Source organism: Rhinatrema bivittatum, chromosome 3 (genome assembly GCF_901001135.1).
Source record: "Rhinatrema bivittatum chromosome 3, aRhiBiv1.1, whole genome shotgun sequence".
NCBI classification, from domain to species: domain Eukaryota; kingdom Metazoa; phylum Chordata; class Amphibia; order Gymnophiona; family Rhinatrematidae; genus Rhinatrema; species Rhinatrema bivittatum.
Genome location: NC_042617.1, coordinates 309812943 through 309831491, shown reverse-complemented (window position 1 = coordinate 309831491; position 18549 = coordinate 309812943). Strand labels below are relative to the sequence as shown.

The 18549-nt window shown below is 44.8% G+C and overlaps 1 protein-coding gene across 1 annotated transcript in view; it reads right to left on the bottom strand.

Annotated features, from left to right (window-relative positions):
• SMUG1 (single-strand-selective monofunctional uracil-DNA glycosylase 1) overlaps positions 1 to 18265 on the bottom strand; it is a 43062-nt gene extending 24797 nt beyond the window's left edge. Inside the window, exon 1 of the mRNA XM_029595182.1 lies at positions 18181 to 18265. The gene's annotated coding sequence lies outside the window, so the exon portion shown is untranslated. The remainder of the gene's footprint in view (positions 1 to 18180) is intronic.
• Between the last annotated feature and the right edge of the window lie 284 nt (positions 18266 to 18549).

Below are 18549 nucleotides of genomic sequence, written 5' to 3'. Positions count from 1 at the left end.
TCAGACCCCCTCTATCATGTTTACCTCATGTCCAGAAGGAAGCTAAGAGCCATGCCCTCCTGCCTCCTAGGACACTCCCACTCCTCCCAATTTGCCTGATGTCAGCGGAGAACCTCTTCAGAGTATCCTCAAGAATCTCCCAGCCTCCTTGGACCCCAGAGCAGCCATTGATGTTACCACCACTCCATTCACAGCGTCTGAGGATCTCTCTGGAGTAAACACGTTGCCCTTGGATGAGTTCTCTTTCCATGGTCCTTCGACTCCCAATCTGGGGGAGTCTGCTGCAAACCTAGGCTAAGCAAAACTTCAGTCCTAGTTTGGGGAGAGGCTATTTCTATCCACCAGCAACAAGAGGAAACGGCCCAGAGGAAGACGCTGAGAACTTGGATGAAACGAAGTTCAGCATGGTCATCTGGGATGCCAAACCCGTCGGAAGTAAGGAGGGTCGCATTCCCCCTTTTCTCTTCTTCCCCATATCAGTTCAAAGCAACGGAACAGTAAAAAAACTGAACAGAGGCAGGAGCACAAGATCTCAGCTTCTTACCACTGGAACACCATCTTAGATCTCCCCTCCCACAAAATTCTTTACCATGTGCTAAGTTTGTGTTTCTATGTGCTCTTTTTTAACTTATGTGCCTTAACCCTTAAAGTTAGGTATGTAACTTTTTCCACATATGCAGATGAAAAGTAACACAAATAACTAAATAGGCGCACAAAGTCTTCCATACTATACATACTATAAAGAACATCTATAAAGAGGGAAGAGGCAAAGTGGCAGAAGTGGGTTTGCGAGGAAAGATAAGGCAGCACTGGGACATTGTCAAACATTACTCCCAGGCTGAGATTTGGGACTGGTTTCGTGGTGAAATTTCTGCTGCAGAGAGACAGATCTAGCAATCATCAGAATAAGGATGATACTGAAAGCACGGGAGGAGATCACAGCGCCAAGGGAATGAGTGTGGAGAAGAGGGCCTAGGATACAGCGCTGACACACAGTGACAACGGGATAGCAGTAGAGAGGGAAGCACCACAGGATACACTCAAAGTGGAGTGGGAAAGTAAAGAAGAAAAGCAAATTAAAATGGGGATCTGAAATCCAACTGAGGACTCGATGTCAAGCAATAGATGGTGATCAATGATTTTGAAACCAGCAGGTAGGTCCAAGAATATGAGGATCAATAAAGGCCTCTGGCCTTGGTCATGAAGAGGTCAGTGAAGACTTTGACAAGGGCTGATAAAACTTACTTGTAAAGGGAGCCTCTTTCCCCCAAATTAAATGCTATCAAAACTGGGAACTCGGCATACAAGATGAGTGGACAATCAAATTGACTCATATAGATTTTAAAAGACAAGATGCATAAAGACTCCCACGTCAGTCCAATCATCAGTTAATACCACTGGCTCTCTCTTCCACAGTATCGCTCACAACGAGATGCTGTTATGAGTAATGTAAAGAAGCATCTCTTCACAGAAAGGGTGGTAGGGTTGCATGAAAAAGTGGTCGAGGCAAAACAGTAACAGACTCCAAAAAAGCCTGGAATGCGCACAAATGATCTTTAGCAGCAGGGAAGCGAGAATGAAGCCAAAGATTGAGTAGCATCTGCTGTATCGCAACAGGAGCATACGAGATGGGCCTGGAGGTCTATATCTGCCATCATATTTTATTTATAAGAATTTATAAACCACTAGATCTAAAATTCTCAACTGGTGCACAATAAAAATTCATAATTACAAAAATAAAACAGACATCCACTAAAATACAACAGACAACGCAGGCAGTAAAACCTCGCCTCCTGTGTTTGAGTCCAGAGTGTAAACTTGGACCTTCAGCGGTCTCAGCGATCATAATTGACTTCAACACCTGTCGAGTGCAAGCATAACAACAGTCAAAACGCTTCTTTGAGAAGAGAGGTTTTAAATCCCTTTTTAAAACTCTGTGTACAGTCAATGCCTCTGATATCATGGAGAGCATTCCACAGTTAAGGGCCAGCTATAGTAAAAGTTCTTGTTTGTGGCTCCTCCAGGAGAACAAATCGCATTCAGGGGGATATCCAATAAATTTTGATCCGAAGATCTGAGCGCTCTTGAGGGCTTACATATTTTAAATAACACAAAACATATATATAGGGTTTTTCTCCGCTCACAGCTTTATGGATTAAAGTCAGGATTTTGAAATTAATTCCCCAGCTGATCGGCAGCCAGTGTAGTGAACATAACACTGGGATGACGTGATCTTTAAGCCGAGTCCCCATCACAACCCTTGCAGTCCATGTTCTGCACTACCTGCAGCGGTCGTAGAGTCCATCCAAGCAGTCCCATATATTACGAATTACGGTAGTTTAGGTTCACAAGTACTAGAGTCTGTAAAACGGCAGGAAAAATAGGCTTTAATCTCCTTAAAATACATGTACTCTAAAAGGCATTATGAACTACTGCTTTTACTTGCAGGTTTAGCGATAAATCGGATTCAAGCTCCTTACTTGAGTGGAAAAAGGAATAATCCCATCAAAGCAAAAGGGAGGAAGGGGCTGGACCTGTGGGGAAACAATCTAAGATTGCCACCTTGGTTTTGCCCAAATTTAAACTAAGCCCTGTTAGCTGTGAATCTAGGTTTTTATGAACAGCTTGAAAGCTGCTCAGATGGGTGGAGGAGCGGGGCCCATGGGAAGCCCACTTCTTGGCAGGATCCTGGGACCCTTGGGAGTCTGCAGCGAAGAACTTAACAACTATGAGTGGTTTACCCGGTATGGCAAAAATGTGTGTCCAAACCCTGAAAGCACAGCTTGTTGCCTGCCCAAGAAATAACCTTTTGCATCTCTTTGGTGTGGTGGAAGCTGCAGTGATTGCTAAGATGGGGTCTGTTCAAAACGGACATGAAAATGAAGGAAACGTCAAGATGTCTATGAAAACGGAGATGAGAAGAAGCTTGTAAGATTGCAGGCTATTTTATAATAATTGATAAAGGTAATGCATCATGAAGAAGATAGGCTGAAAAGATGGAGAATTTAGATTTGTTAACGTCCCAAAAGAGAGAGAGAAGATTTTTTTTTTTATATGGATTGAATTAAAAAGCACATCCGCAAACTTTCACCTCAAAAAGGAGAGCTACCAGAAAGAAATCAAGAGAAAAGAACTTAGTTCATTTCTGATACGCCCCTGGATCAGATATCCGCATGCATAAATATTCCCACAAAGGACACTTTCTCTGAGTCATTCACTTTGGGATGTGTTACTTCTGAGATTAATTGAAGAGCATGTAATGTGGTGGTGAGAAAATAGCTTTTTGCGGTTTTGGAGCCTGGTACTAATTGGTTATTAAAAATGTCTATAGAATAAAAGATAAGGATGCATTTAAGGATGTTTTTACTGTAAGAATTTTTTTTTTTAAATTCTAGATGAGAAGTATTTGATTTTGGAGATGAATTTTTCTTTGATTGCCTGTATTAAGTGTGGCGCAGAATATAAAGAAAATGTCCATACATTTTATGATCCGAATCGGATTGCTTTCTCTTTGAACAGGAAATCTAAACTGCCTCTGAAAATGAAAAGGAGTTGTCAAGCTTTGCTCCCATCATCATTTCTGGGAATTTAAAGCTAAGGCTGATGTGGTTTCAAGGCTTATTTATATCTTTTTATCCAATATTTATTCTAAATGTGAGGCATTAAGAATTTTGGTTTTCCTGTATCTGCACAGTAAACGTTTGAAAGCCTTGCATTATAATGAATTGTTGGATAAGTTTGCAGCGTTGCTGGATATTTTATAATCTCATTCCTCAACAATCTGTAGAAAGGCTAGAGCCAGAGAAGCTGATATTCAAAACAAGTTGAGCACCTAAATTTAGGCACCCAATTTCAGCCAAACTTGGAAACATTGCTTTCCAGCTGAAAATTCACCTACATTTAGCAAACTATCACTTAGGTATCTAAATTTAAGCTGGATTTTCGTTTGCCTCGATTGAGATGCTTAAGTTAAAGGCCTTAGTGCTGAAAATCAGTGCCAGGCTCCTAAATATTTTCCCCACCCTAACTCCAGCCCTGTAACCCCGCCCACTTTTTAGGGACCTAAATTCAAGAGCCTAGTGAAAATGGGCACCTAACGTTAAGCATTCCATCTTCTTACATTTATAAATAAATAAATAAATAAATAAATAAATAGTTAAATAGATAAAAAGTCAATTTATTAAACTAAATCCAAAAGTTAGGAGCTGAAACCCTTTTGGAAATTGAGCTGCAGTTTGATTGTGGACCGAGATGCTGGAGAGAAGGACCTGCTTATTTATCAGCCGGCCTTGTTTCTTGCCTCGGAAGACTGCAATGAAACAAAATGTTAAAAAGATGTGTTCTGAAAGTCTATTATTATAAAAGGTAAGAAAGCCATATCCCTTTTGGTGCATGCATGTGATGAAATCATGTGTTGCCATGGAAACGATGGCATGCAGCCAGCAGCCCATAGGCAAGGGGGAACCTTTCGTTCCACCTCTTTGTGCTTATTGATGGCAGTTTGCAAAGTGTGTTCATTTATTCAGTGTTTTTAAGAATGCTTTCCTATTTTAGGTGCATTTTTTAACTGGATTCCCAGGAATACAGTTCACTGCAGAAGTGGTACAGTTTTGCTATATCAGATGTGTTAAGGAGCGCGAGGGGGGATTTTTCAGCTGGGCGAGAGGAGGAGAGATGGAGGAAAACGTGGCAGCTCATTTCAGATGGAAGTGGCAGAGGATATCGGGTCAGAGAGAAGATGGGAGGTAGAAAGGGAGACAGGAGAGCATGAGGGATAGAAACAGATCAGAAAGGTACTGCAGGGAGGATTTTGCGACTGAAGTGGGCATGGAAAACCAGATGCCTAAAACGGTGGATATGATGGCAGCTAAGGACCTCAAGGTCCATCCAATCTGCTCAGTGCCACAGACCCCAGTTGATATTTTTGGCATTTCTCTTCAGAGGAGCAGACCTGGTCTCTGTATAAGAAAGAACTGCAGCAGGCTCGAGGAGTAACTATCTCAGAGGGTGGGCCTTCAACCCTCACTCAGGCCAATACAGAACGGTGCGCTCTGCTGAGCGCACCGTTAGCCCCCGACTAGACGCGCGTTTTCGACGCGCTATTTTTACCCTTTATACAATAAGGGGTAGTAGCGCGAGGAAAACGCGTGTCCAACCCCCCAAAAACTAGTAGCGCCCGCAACATGCAAATGCATGTTGATGAGCCTATTAGTTATTCCCGCGCCATACAGAAAGTAAAATGTGCAGCCAAGCCGCACATTTTACTCTCAGAAATTAACGCCTGCCCAAAGGCAGGGGGTAATTTCGGCCAGCACCGGGAAAGTGTACAGAAAAGCAAAAAAACTGCTTTTCTGTACACCCTCCGACTTAAAATCATAGCGATATTAAGTCAGAGGCCCCAAAAATAAAAAAAAATCGTTAAAAAAAAAATCAGCCCGTGGCTCGTGGGTTGAAGATGGACGCTCAATTTTGCAGGCATCTGTTTTCCGAACCCGTGGCTGTCAGCAGGTTCAACAACCGACGCCAGTAAAATTGAGCGTTGGCTGTCAAACCCGCTGACAGCCGCCTCTTCTGCCAATAAGGAGGCGCTAGGGATGCGCTAGTGTCCCTAGCGCCTCCTTATCACCGCGGGCCTTCATTTGAATACAAAATCGCGCGCCCAGGAGAGTGGCTTGGACGCGCGTCGGGAGAGCGGGCGCTCGCCTCGGAGCGCCAGCTCTCCCGCGCATTTTACTGCATCGGCCCGACTGTCTGACAACGAGCTTCTCCATTGGACCAGGCTGGAAAGAAGAGGGCCAGCAGACAGACACATCCTCAGTCCTTTTCACGTCACCCTTACAATCAGAACTTATTCACATTCCAGACACAAGGTCTGCATTTAAGCAAAAAAAAAAGACAATTAAAAGGCAGATTCTGAAAGAGCACAACAAAGGATTCTTCATGGGTTACTATCTTGCCTCAGACTTCTTACATAATCTAAGTGATAACTATAGCCTTTATACACTAAGGGGTTCCCTTTTCAGCTGCTGACTGGTCAGCGGTTAGCTAGATAAACCTATCTAGCTAACTTTAGTGGTGCATTCAGTGGCATAGCTGCACCTTTGAATGCGCCCAAAATATTTTAAAGTCAACCGGATAAGTTTATCTGGTTAACTTTAGGACAGCTCTATGGCATCACCAGAGTTAGCAGGATAGCTTACCTTGCTAATTTAACTCCGCCCTGGGATGTCCCTACATTATAGCTGCAGAAATACTGAAAAGTTGACATTTAGCCGGATAACTCACATTATATCCAGCTAAATGCCACTGAACATGAGCCCCAAAGTAAAGCCCATCTACTGCCAGACAGCAGGTAAACACAAAAGGTTAAAATATTCTGCACCACACTCAAGACAAGCCAACTTCTTGTTTAAAATGATGAAAAGGGTTCAATAATAGAGTCAGCTAGAGAGGGAAAATACTGTATAATTTATTTGGTTAAGAGGAATTCTTGTTGCGTTGTCCTCAGCGGAGCACCTTCTGTTTTCTGGTAATTAATTTCAGATATCACATTTGAACAGAAGTGGTCCCTTTTTCAAATGCCAGCCAGAACAACTCTACGTGGGATCATAAATTTCTGTCAGTGAACATGCCGCCTGGAAAAAAAAAACGTGAAGTCTTAATAGGCAGATGAACAGCAACAGAACAGTGCAGGGTCATGCATTTCGGGTGCAAAAATTCAAGGGAGCATAACATGATGGGTGAAATATGGATGTGCCTCAATCAGAAAAGAAATCTTTAAAGGAGCAAAAAAAGTGTGATTATGGTGGTAGCCAGCGTCAGGGGGATGCTAGGCTACATAGGGAGCGGCATAACTAGCAGAAAAAAAAAAAGGAGGTGATTATGACCCAGTACAGGTCATGGGTGAGACCTCATCTGGAGTACTGTGCCCAGTTCTGCATGCCATACCTCCAAATGGATACAGACAGGGTGGAAGATGCCAGAGAAAATCTACCAAAATGGTCAAAGTTCCAAGCAAAAGCCTTATGAGATTTAAGGACATAAATATATATGTACACTAGAGAAGAGGCAGGGAGGACATGACAGAGACATTCAAATTCCTCAGCAGTTTTAATAATGCATAACATTGTAAATGCTATACTGGGCCAGACCAAAGGGCCATCAAGCCCAGCATCCTGTTCCCGACAGTGGCCAATCCAGATCACAGGTACCCGGTGGGATCCCAAATAACAAATCCAGTTATTCTTCCGGGATAAGCAGTGGCAGGTTCCTCGGGGGCTCCTCCTCCTCACATTGTGATCTCTGTCACTGCTCCTGCTGCAGCCTGATGCGGTCACTGGCTTACTCCTCTTTTTCGTGGCATGCAGGCTCCTCACAGCACCTTGGCCTTCCTCCTGCGGGCGTTTTCCTGCACAATCGCACCTGCACTGGGCCCTTTCCTAAGGGCCGCTTCAGTCTCAGCTGTTATTCCAGGATCTCTCTCAAACACACCACTAGGCCTCTAGCAATCCTTGGTAGCCGCATGGAGAGCTGTCACTTGCTTCGGCGTCTCTGCTGTCACTGCTTCCAGATCATCTGTTTTAGGCCCCTTCAGCTTTGGGATCCTCCTCGGTTCCCTTCAGGCCTTAGGTAAGTTTTATTTTTAATTTATTAACTTTTGGTACCCCCTTTACACCTGCAATGCAAGGGTGCCACGGGAGACCATCCCTGTGGCAGCAGAAGAAGTGGTTTGGGGGTGAGGCCCATGCATGTGAGAATGGAAGCCTGTGTGTGTTGGTGGGGGGTAACAATGGGAGGCTGAGTGTGGGTATTTGCGGGTGAGAATGGGAGCCTGGATGTGTGAGTGAGAGAGTGAGCTTGTGTGTGTGGTAGAACATGTGAATGTGAGAGCTTGTGTGTGTAAGGGAATCTGTGAGAGAAAGCATGAGTTTGTGGGTATGAGGGAGGAAGGGGAGAGGAGAGAGAAAAAGCAGAAAGAGAAGAGTGACCCTGGAGAAGGAATTAGGAAAAGACTGGCAAGGGAAAAAAAGAGACCAGGACCAACTGATTAGAAAAATAAAACGATCAGATAAAGGTAAAAAAAATATATATATATATATATTGACTATTTAGTGACTGGAATATGCCATCTTTGGGTATGTTACTCCTGGGGGAGTTCTGTGCACAAAAACTTAAAATTCTGCAAACTTTATATTGGTCAAAATAACACAATTTTCATGACAGTCTTTAATTACATTTTAAATTAATAAAGAAAAATGTTATTACTTAGAAATGCAGAAATTTAAATATTTTGAGCAGAATTTCCCTAGAAATTCACTGTAAGAATGTCCTTTCCACTCGCTCTCCCTACTCCCCTGGCCACTTTGCCCTCTCAGGCCCCAACTCCTCCACCTGCTAGTATCTCTCCCCTCCACCTCTACGCTCAACCCCTTCCACTCCCAGAGTTTGACCCTGTTCTCAGTACTGCCCCTCACACAGGCTCCCTCTGTCCCTCCCTCTTTCACACACATGCTCCCTCTCTCTAGTGCACACACACACACCCTCATACAGGCTCCCTCACTCTCTCGTGCACACCCAACCCCTCATACAGGGTCCCTCTCTCTTGCATACACATACACACAAGCTCCCTTTCTCTCTCATGCATACATTCTCTCACAGGCTATGTCTCTCTCTCATGCACTCCTTCACACGGGCTCTGTCTCACACATACACAATCCTGTCACACAGGCTAGCACCCTCACATACATATGATACCTTTTTCATACACACGAGCTCCCAGTCTCTCACACCATACCTACACACTCCTTCACAATCTCCTCATATAGGCTCCCTCTCTCTGGCACCCACACTCAAGCATCCCCCCCCCACTCACCTCCCAAAGGAAGGCCAAATGATTGCCGACATGATTAAAAAGTGAGGTAAAAGAAGCTATTTTAGCCAAAAGATCTTCATTCAAAAATTGGAAGAAGGATCCATCAGAGGAAAATAGGATAAAGCAAAAGCATTTGCAAGTTAAATGTAAAACATTGCTAAGACAGGTTAAAAGAGAATTTGAAAAGAAGTTTGCCACAGAGGCAAAAACTCATAATAACATTTTTTTACATATATCCGAAGCAGAAAGTTTGCAAGGGAATCAGATGGACCATTAGATGATCGAGGGGTTAAAGGGGCACTTAGGGAAGATAAGGCCATAGCAGAAAGACTAAAAATATTTGCTTTGATGTTTATTGAAGAGGATATTGTGGAGATACCTGTTCCGGATACTGTTTAAGGGTAATGATTCAGATGAACTGAACTGAATTATGGTGAACCTGGAAGAAGTAGTAGGCAAGATTGACAAACTGAAGAGTAGTAAATTGCCTGGACCAGATGGTACACATCCCAGGGTTATGAAAGAACTCAAAAATGAAATTTCAGACCTATTAGTAAAAATTTTAACCAATCATTAAAATTATCCATTGTACCTGAAGACTATAGGGTGGCCAATGTAACCCCAATATTTAAAAAGGGCTCCAGGGAAGATCCGGGAAACAGTAGACCGGTGAGCCCGACTTCAGTGCTGGGAAAAATCATGGAAACTATTATAAAGAACAAAATCACAGAACATTTAGCTGGACATGGTTTAATGGGACACAGCCAGCATGGATTTACCCAAGGGAAGTCTTGCCTCATAAATTTCCTACGTTTTTATGACGGGATAAATAAACATGTGGATAAAAGTCAACCAGTAAATGTGGTGTATTTGGATTTTCAGAAGGTGGTCAACAAAGTCCCTCATGAGAGGCTTCTAAGAAAACTAAAAAGTCATGGGAAAGGAGGTGATGTCCTTTTGTGGATTGCAAGTTGGTTAATAGACAGGAAACAGAGGTTAGGATTAAATGGTCTGTTTCACAGTGGAAAAAAGGTAAACAATGGAGTGCCTCAGGGATCTGTAGTAGGACCAGTGCTTTTTAAATTATTTACAAATAATCTGGAAAGGGGCACAAAGAGCGAAGTGCTTAAATTTGCGGATGATACAAAATTATGCAGAGTAGTTAAATCTCAAGCGAATTTAGACAACTTGCAGGAGGATCTTGTGAGACTGGAAGATTTAATTTAATGTGGACAAGTGCAAAGTGATGCATATAGGGAAAAACAATCGTTGCTGTAGTTACACGATGTTAGGTTCCACATTAGGAGTTACCGCCCAGGAAACAGATCTAGGCATAGAGGATAATACATTGAAATCGTCGGCTCAGTGTGCTGTAGTGCTCAAAAAAGCAAACAGAATGTTAGGAATTATTAGGAAGGAAATGGATGTCATAATGCCTCTGTATCGCTCTATGGTGAGACCGCGCCTTGAATACTGTGAGCAGTTCTGGTCGCTGCATCTCAAAAAAAGATATAGTTGCACTGGAGAAGGTACAAACAAGGGCGACCAAAACGATAAAGGGGATGGAACGGTTTCCCTATGAGGAAAGGCTGAAGAGGTTAGGGCTGTTCAGCTTGGAGAAGAGACAGCTGAGAGGGGATATGATAGAGGTCTACAAAATCATGAAAGGATTTGAATGGGTAAATGTGAATTGGTTATTTACTCTTTCAGATAATAGAAGTACTAGGGGGCACTCCATGAAGCTAGCAAGTAGCACATTTAAAACAAATCAAGGAAAATTATTTTTCAATCAGCGCATAGTTAAGCTCTGGAATTCATTGCCAGAGAATGTGGTTATGGCAGTTAGTGTAACGGGGTTTAAAAAAGGTTTGGATAAGTTCCTAGAGCAGAAATCCATGAACTGCTATTAATCAATAAGGATTAGTAGCTTGGGATCTATTCATTTAATGTTTGGGTACTTGCCAGATACTTGTGACTTGGATTGGCCACTGTTGGACACAGGATACTGGGCTTGATGGACCCTTGGACTGACCCAGGGGTCCTTTGATCTTATGAGTCTAGCCACCACCACAGACTCTGCCTGCTTTGGTACGTCAGTGGCAGATTTTTGTCATACTGCTGACTTTGTGGTGACCAGCTGTACAAAGGGTTCACTCCCTCATGGCACTATCCCCAATTACTGCTGCCATGGAGCCCAGGATCTGTAGATATCTCCACACATATGGGAGTGGGGCTTGTGACAGGGCCTGCACATGCTCCTGCAACTTCCCTATCCTTCTGTCTGTTAGATACACTCTCCCTAACTTGAGCGTTGAAAAGTACCTCTAAGTACACTAGCGTCTGAAACTGGCACTTTGCCCTCCCTGTTCACCATCCAGCCCAATTTCTCCAGAACATTAATTGTTCTCTCTGTGGCCTGTTGGCCTTCCTGCAGGGAGTCTGCTGTTATTAGCAGGTCGTCAAGGTAAGGGTGCACTTTGACTCCTTAAGAAGGCTGCCACTACCTACCATCACCTTTGTAAAAGGTTCTTGGTGCCGTGGCCAGTCCAGAGTGGAGTGCCCTGAATTAGTAATGCTGACCGGCTATCTCAAAGCATAAGTAACACTGGAAATCTCTCCTGCTGGGAATGTGAAAATATGCTTCTGATGCACAATAAAGCTCTGGAATTTGTTGCCAGAGGATGTGGTTAGTGCAGTTAGTGAAGCTGGATTCAAAAAAGGTTTGGATAAGTTCTTGGAGGAGAAGTCCATTAACTGCTATTAATCAAGTTTACTTAGGGAATAGCCACTGCTATTAATTGCATCAGTAGCATGGGATCTTCTTAGTGTTTGGGTAATTGCCAGGTTCTTGTGGCCTGGTTTGGCCTCTGTTGGAGACAGGATGCTGGGCTTGATAGACCCTTGATCTGACCCAGCATGGCAATTCCTCATGTTCTTATCTAAGGCTGCGAAGAATTCCCCTGTCCTTATTGCCGCCTTCACTGTAGCCAGTGATTCCATGCGGAAATGGGGAACTACCAAGGCCTTGTTTACTCGTTTTAGGTCCAGTACTAGCTGAAAGCTTTCTTCCTTTTCTGGTACTAGGAAATAAATGGAGTATACCCCGTGAACTTCCTGACCAGACTGTACCGGAATAATGGCTTGCAGCTGAACTAACCTAACGTCTGCATGACTGCACCTCCCCTGCTCGCCTTTCATGGGGAGGAAACTAAGAAATCTTCGAAGGGGAATCTTAATTCTGGGTGATATCCTTTGTTTATTATGTCCAGGACAGGTCCTTTGTTATTTTGGCCCACTCCTGATAAAAGATCTGCCCCCTACCTGGGGAATCATGGAGTGGACCTGCTCCCCATCATTGTGCGGTTTTGTCGCTAAGGGGGGCTCAGGGCTTCCCTTCCTTTGGAAATCTTCTATTCCCCTGAAAAGGCTCCGGGATCCTGACTGGGCGAGAGCTCTGGCCTTTACCGCCCCTCTGTCTGTACTCCCTGGGCCACTGTCTCCAGTTGCCTCCCCTCGCAAAACCTCTGGGCTTTACTTCCAGTAACCTTTGAAGCCTCAATCCTCCCGTCTTTGACCATCTTCTCTAGGGCTTCTCCAAAGCTTCTCCAAACTCTAGAGCTTCTCCAAAGCTTCTTCCTTAAAGGGAAGCTTTCCTAACCCGGTCTTAGACGCTGAATCTGCTGCCCAATTCTTTAGCCATAAAAGCCACCTAGCCATGACCTCTGTGCTGCTAACTTCGCTGAAACTCTATTAAGGTCATACATTGGATCTGCTGCGAAGACTGCCACCAATTCCACTAGGGATGGCCCCGCCCTATCCTCCGAGGGTCCTGCATCTTCGGGACCCTGGATCTCTTGTCGACACCAGATTAGAAGGGCTCTGTCTACATAAGCTCCACAAATAGGTTTTGAGCTTTCATCCCTCCAGGTAGCTTTTTTTAGTAACGTTTCCACTTTCCTGTCCTGAGGGTCTTTCAGGGCTGCTCCACTTTCTACTGGTATAATCGTTTTCTTTGCTATGGCTGAGATCGCCGCATCTATTCTAGGCAGATCTGGAAGCTTATCCTTACCCTGCTGTTCTATTAGATACAACCTCTGCATAGTTCTACGGCTTCTAAGGGATCGCCCACTGAATGGATGGGATTGCTGAATGGATGGGAAAGGCTTTGCAAGGCTTCCTAATCCCCATCAGAATCGGATTTCCCTTCATTCTAGCCTTCGGCATTTGCTCTTTCAGACTTAGGACCTGCGAGATTTTTGTAATTAGGGCCCCCAGCTCATCTGCCTTAAACAAACACAAGTTGAGTCCCAAGCCTCCAGTTCTTCCCCCACCAAAAGTCTCTTCCTGGGAAGAGCCCTCCTCCTCGAACCCCCCCCCTCTCCCGGGTTCCACTCGGGACTCCAATCTTCCCAGCCTGAAAGCGGCTTGGGCTTTTCCCCTGAAGAAGGAGCCTTATTCTGCTTATCTTTCAGCTAGAGATAGGCTTGGTGCATAGCCAAGATGAAGTCCAAGAAAAGCTCAGACACCTCCTCCCCTGGGGGGGCTCTAGTCAATGACGCAGCTTGCCTGGGGCTGCCCCACCCTCCGAAGCGGCGGAGGAATGCCTTGACTGCCCCGAAACTTGTTCCAGAGGCAGAGGAAAGGATGCGCTCCCTGGCACACGCTGTTCAATTGGCCCAGTCCTGCCCCCTTCCTCCACAGAGGCCTGTTTTTCGCCATCACAATTGCAGCAGAAAGACCCAGCGACGCTAGTAACCCACCAGGCCCACTTCCTCCCCTTCTCCATACCTGGGGCAGGCAGCAATGGTTCGGGCTGGGCTGCTTCTCCGCCCTCTTTTTTTTTTTTTTTTTACTGACAGGCGACTTCGTCGGGAAACCAGGAGACCAAAACAACTGGTTGCCCTGGGGAGGGAAGATCAGACCCACAGAGGCTCTTGTCCCACGGGATCCCCAATCCGGCCCTGGCTCCTAGGGAAAGTGACCTTAGAGAAGGCTTGTGCCCTAGGGCCCTCCTTAACATTGCTGGACCAGCGACATCTGTGCTCCATCCCATCTGTTGGAGGCAGAGGCTACTGACTTGCCCTCTGCTGGGCCAGCCTTTATGGTAGTGATGTCAGAGAGGAAGCTTTCGCACTCTGCCCCCAACTGCTGGTGGGAGGGACTTGAATGGGTAAATGTGAATCGGTTATTTACTCTTTCGGATAATAGAAAGACTAGGGGGGCACTCCATGAAGGTAGCATGTAGCACATTTAAAACTAATCGGAGAAAATTCTTTTTCACTCAATGCATAATTAAACTCTGGAATTTGTTGCCAGGGGATGTGGTTAGTGCAGTTAGTATAGCTGTGTTTAAAAAAGGATTGGATAAGTTCTTGGAGAAGTCCATTACCTGCTATTAATCAAGTTGACTTAGAAAATAGCCACTGCTATTACTAGTAACAGTAACATGGAATAGACTTAGTTTTTTGGTACTTGCCAGGTTCTTATGGCCTGGATTGGCATCTGTTGGAAACAGGATGCTGGGCTTGATGGACCCTTGGGCCAGGGTGGTTGTTAATGGGTATTCTTCTTCTTCTTCGTTTCCTGTCCTCTGGGGAACCCATCAGGAATGTGCTTTATTACTTCTTCTCTTCAGTTTAGTGACTGAACTTATGGCCCAGCTCCTGCAGCAATCTCAGTCGGTCCCCAGTTTTAAGAAAGGCCTCTCAGCACAAGATTTCACTGTACCCTGGTCGCTCAGCTCCCATTATTTTATCTCAGTATTGGGTTACAAACATTCTCAGCAAGTCTTGAGGTTTTTCCTCTTGGACCCAGATTGGATATTCCTCTCTGCCTTACTGATTTAGAAAGCAAAACTCCAGATTTAGATAGATATCACCATTACTAGAGATTTTAAAAATTTTATATTCAGTAAACTTCAACCCAGTTATTACCAAACGTTAAAGGCTGACTTGAAATCCTGCTGCAACCCTACTGGCAGCAAGATCTGGCAAGATTAATATAATGAAAATGTTGCTGCAGTTAATGTATTTATCAGCATATACAAACTCTCCCAGGGATTGAATATGGTAAGGACTTGAACGGGATTATATCCAGCTTTATTTGAGCGAATAAACTTGCTAGGACAGGGCTCAATGTCCTTTGGCTACCCAAATTCAGAAGTGGCATGGGCTTACCTACTCTTCAGCTTTACTAGATGGCTAGGCTGCAAGACTGGTTGCAGGGAGTCAAAGCATGGGGAGTGGCTTGCTATCAATCAGACAAGGGGCTGTCACACTTACTCATCTCATCTTCTTCTCACCCAATTGTTAGGAAGGTTTGTAGAAGCTGCCCAGTTATATCTCTCATACTTTGTCAATATGGCATTTTTGTAGAAAGCTGGGAGATCAAAGAGGATAACATTTCACTTCTTTCCTTATTGGTAGTAATCCTATTTCAATGTGCGTTCTTTTTGACAATATGGGTCACTAGGAATCCAGGGGCTTGAAATATACTGTGTGCAGGTTTGGATCTCAAATCAAAGGATACCCTTTGACCACCTAGTCTGTCAATATAAGATTCCAGCAAAAACTTTATCTACCTGTGAGCTGCTTCAGAGGTCCTTTAATAGATTGAAAGACTGGGTGAGCTTCCAGACCTTTTAACGATTGCTCATGTCGAAAGGCTGTCACATTCTCTTAAAAGGTACTCACATTACACAATTCCATTTCGGGCAGGTTTGATCCCACCCGTCTGGTTCATCTTCAAAATATCAGTCAACAATCTTGTTGTAAAGTTACGAAGGCTTAGCTTGTTTACCGTTTCTGTCATAGTAACGGTGCTTGTTATACGACGCAGCTTATTTATAGCAATTTTTACCTCACCCAATGACCAGACATCTGTTCTTTATTTTCCTGACGTACTGATATTAAGTTAGTGATTTGCCCTTGTCACTGCTGTGCTGTACTGGTTTGGTCACTCACTGGATGATGTGTTATTTGCTTATGTTTGCTTTTTTCTTAAAAAGTTTAAAAAAACAAATATTGGCTCGTGGGACATTTCTGAATGAAACATCCACTTCTTATCATTAAACACAAAAGGGAGATATTGTACACTTTGGGGTAGATTTTAAAAAAGTACGCCCGCGCGTACTTTTGTTCGCACGACCGGCGCAAACAAGAGTACGCCGGATTTTAATAGATCCTCGTGGATCCGCGCGTATCTTTTAAAATCTGGGGTCGGCGTGCGCAAGGCTGCGCAAAATCGGCAGCCTGCATGCGCCGAGCCGCGTAGCCTGCCTCCATTCCCTCCGAGGCCGCTCCAAAATTGGAGCGGCCTCGGAGGGAACTTTCCTTCCTCCCCACCGCACCTTCTCCTCCAGCCCTATCTAAACCCCACCACCACCTTTTTTTGAAAAGTTACGTCTGCCTGAGGCTGGCTGGTGGCACACGATTCCCCGGCCCAGGAGTAGTTTCGGAGGCCTCGGCCACACCCCCAAAACACCCCCGGGTCGGAACCACGCCTGCGACCTCGCCCCCAGATGACACGCCGCCGTGACACCCCCCCCCCCCAGGAAAGCCCGGGACTTAAGCGCGCATCTTACGTGCATACCCCTTTGAAAATCTGCCCCTTTATATTTCTTCATACACGTCATCTCGCCTGTGGAGTGGAGGTGTAGCAGGCTGAACCCAGGGTTCAAATCCCACTGCCGCTCCTTGGGACGTTGGGCATGCCACTTCGCCCTCTATTCAAGTATAAACTTAGATTGCGAGCCCTCTGGGGACGGGGATACCACCACCCAAGGCAGTTTTTTCCAACACTCTCCCAGAAGCACACCTATCCAGTCGGTTTTTCTGGATTGCCACAGCGAGTATGCCCAAGATAGATTTGTAAACAATGAGGGCAGAGCATACAAATCTAGCACATGCGTATTCATTGTTGCAACCCTGAAAACCCAACTGGATAGGTATGCCCTCTGGGAAACACTGACCTACAGTACCTGAATATAACTCACCTTGAGATACCAATGAAAAGGCCTGAGCTAAATAAATAAAAGCACATGATCTGGTAAACAAAAAGAGCAGTACAGACAACCTGGGGAGGAGTTTAGGCAGCAGAAACTGGGAAAACATCCAGCCACTCAGAGAAAGCCCGTTTCCTAGTAAGTTACAAAAAAAAAAAAAAAAGTTCTGGACAGGATCTCATAGTCCTGAAAAACTGAATTTTAAAATATGTTAGCCTAGTGTTTCTCAGCCTTTTTACATCACACCCTCCTTTTCTTATCTAATGCATTTTTCCCTACCCAGAACAAATCAGCCTCTGCAGAGCACCCCCAGCACAATCATTCTCAAGTTGGCTCAGTGATACTGCTGTGCACTGCCACACAGATGGACCTGGGTTCAATTCTCAAGTGTGGGGCTCACACCCAAGGGAAGTGGTAAGGGAAAGATCGTGCCAGGGGTGATGGAAGAAGCTGTCAGCACTACCAAGGCTGGCAACAAACTAGCACGTATCTGCTTGCTGCAGCCAAAAGTTGCTAACATGTAGTGGTGCACTGGCACAGGGGCCCGTGGGGTCTCCCCCATTGGCCTCCTCACGCCCCCATCCCCCATAACAAAATGATAAAATTAGTTTACAAACTGCAATACAATATTGAAGTTATGTCAAGCAAAAGATCTCACATTCCCACCCTTCTCCATCCCATGGCAAGTACTGCATTAGCCTACTAAAGGTGTCAACCTCTATCCAACTACTCGGCTCTATTAGTTACCTTTTACATTAAGTTTTTCTTTTCGAAGGTTAACACAGCTTTATTTTTCTTTATTTTCCACCAAGTCTGTGAAGATAAGTCTGCGCAGGAAGCGGAGATTCTTTCTCCTCCTCAAAACATCCCCCCTTTTCTCAATGCTACCAAAATAGTATCTGGAGCTACTGTCGGACCAAGTGCCTGGAGTCTTCTGTCTGTGCCTGCTCTTTGTAGCCTATTACACTACGAGACCCATATAGTTCCGTGAGTGTTGGAACCTGAGGTGCCGAAGCAACCCTTAAGCCAGGCATCAGGTTTACATTATACACGAGTCAAAAAAAACCCCAATCTTCTGCATCCCACTCAACGTATTGTTCCACCTCCCGGAACTTGTCTAAACTGCCTCTCCTGATGTATGTATAATATTGCTAGATTTTTTTTACAGCTTTTTTTATATATCTTTACAGAAGCTTTCTCTCACTGTTTTACTTTCACACTCGTATCTTTTTCTTTGTCCCACTGCAGCATTCACACCGCCTACTTTCTAAAATCAAACGTGCAAATAATAGAGCTGTAGTCTTACCTCACGGCCTTTTTATCAGCACGCTTCCAGGTCACTACTAAGGGATGCCGGGAATTGTAGTTTCTCAGAGAGGCGAGTCCCTTCCTTCCCTGCCCCCAGCACTTCCAGAGGCTGGCTTCTAAGCCTTCTGGGGGATGTAGTTTCCTCAGGCAGCCTTCTTGCCTGCCTAGTGGAATTTTCGTTGGCAAGACTGAGAGTTGCGGCTGAATTGTCTTTTTCTCCTGACTCCCTGCCTTTCAGGGGAAAGCTTTTTCCACGGGCTTCCTCCTCCTAGGAGGGGAAGAAACTCGCTCTTTTGGTTTAGGTTTCTTTCTTCTCTTGAGAGGAGAGCTGCTGCTTACTGAAGCTTTTCCTGCAGTCTGGGCATCG